Here is a 1,198-nt window from a genome sequence, read left to right as displayed (position 1 = left end):
TGAGACTGCACCATTCCTAGGAATACTGCAATACTAGGATGATGCATGGAGAGGACAGAGCAAGCTGCTGTTCCAAAAAATCGGTTTAATATAGGGTCCTTAAGTAAAGAACATATCAGATATTAAAAGCCGATAAGAACATTTTTTTTAATTTGAAAAAATATACTTTATTCATAAGATGTACAAAAAAAACACATTCATACACCTACCCAGTCATGCAAGCTGCTCTGGGTTACCCAGGGCGTACGTACACCAACGAAAGGGGAAAAAAAACAAAACAATGAAGAAAAAAAACAAAGCAAAGAAAATACACCGGCAGTCTTCACCCCGCACAGTCCCTGTTGGCCCCCTGACCAGTTGGGGAAGGTGCCAGCTGGGCCCAGTTACCAGATAGGGCCCTTTTTTCTATTCTGGACGAGGGGTTTCATACGGTGGTCTTTCCCCACCGCGCCTTGGCGGCGGCTGCCCCAAGCTTTAGCGCGTCACTCAGCACGTAGTCCTGGACCTTGGAGTGCGCCAGTCTGTAACATTCGGTCGGGGTCAGTTCTTTCAGCTGACAGACCAGCAAGTTGTGGGCAGATCAAAGAGCGTCTTTCACCGCATTGATGGTCCTCCAGGCACAGTTGATGTTGGTCTCGGTGTGCATCCCGGGAAACAGCCCATAGAGCATGGAGTCCCGCATCACGGATCTACTCGGGATGAACCTCGACAAATACCACTGCATCCCCCTCCAGACCTCCTGTGCATAGGCACTGTCCAGAAGGAGGTGATAGACAGTCTTGTTCCCCCTCACGCAGCCGCCTCAAGGGCAGCACGCAGTGGCACAGAGATTCAGGGCGTGCATGAAGGATCTCACTGGCAGAGCCCCTGTCACGACCAGCCAAGCAATGTCTTTGTGCTTGTTTGAAAGTTCTGGCGATGAGGCATTCTGCCAAATAACTTTGGCAGTCTGCACGGGGAACCACAGGACGCGATCCACCCTCGCTTTTTCCCAAAGGGTCTCGAGGATACTATGTGCTGACCACTGCCAGATGGCCTTGTGGTCGAAGGTGTTTCCTTTCAAAAATTTCTCCACAAACGACAGGTGGTACAGGACGGTCCAACTACTCGGGGCGTTCTGCGGCAATGAGGCCAGGCCCATCTTTCACAACACAGGGGACAGGCAGAACCTCAGTCAGTAGTGACACTTGGTGTTTGC

The 1,198-nt window shown here is 50.8% G+C and overlaps 1 pseudogene; it reads right to left on the bottom strand.

Moving 5' to 3' along the window:
• On the bottom strand, positions 1-164 carry LOC132210280 (U2 spliceosomal RNA; annotated as a pseudogene).
• Between the last annotated feature and the right edge of the window lie 1,034 nt (positions 165-1,198).

Source organism: Stegostoma tigrinum, chromosome 11, assembly GCF_030684315.1.
Source record: "Stegostoma tigrinum isolate sSteTig4 chromosome 11, sSteTig4.hap1, whole genome shotgun sequence".
NCBI lineage: Eukaryota > Metazoa > Chordata > Chondrichthyes > Orectolobiformes > Stegostomatidae > Stegostoma > Stegostoma tigrinum.
The sequence above is the reverse complement of the archived record's forward strand: the minus strand, read 5'-3'. Positions and strand labels throughout refer to the sequence as shown.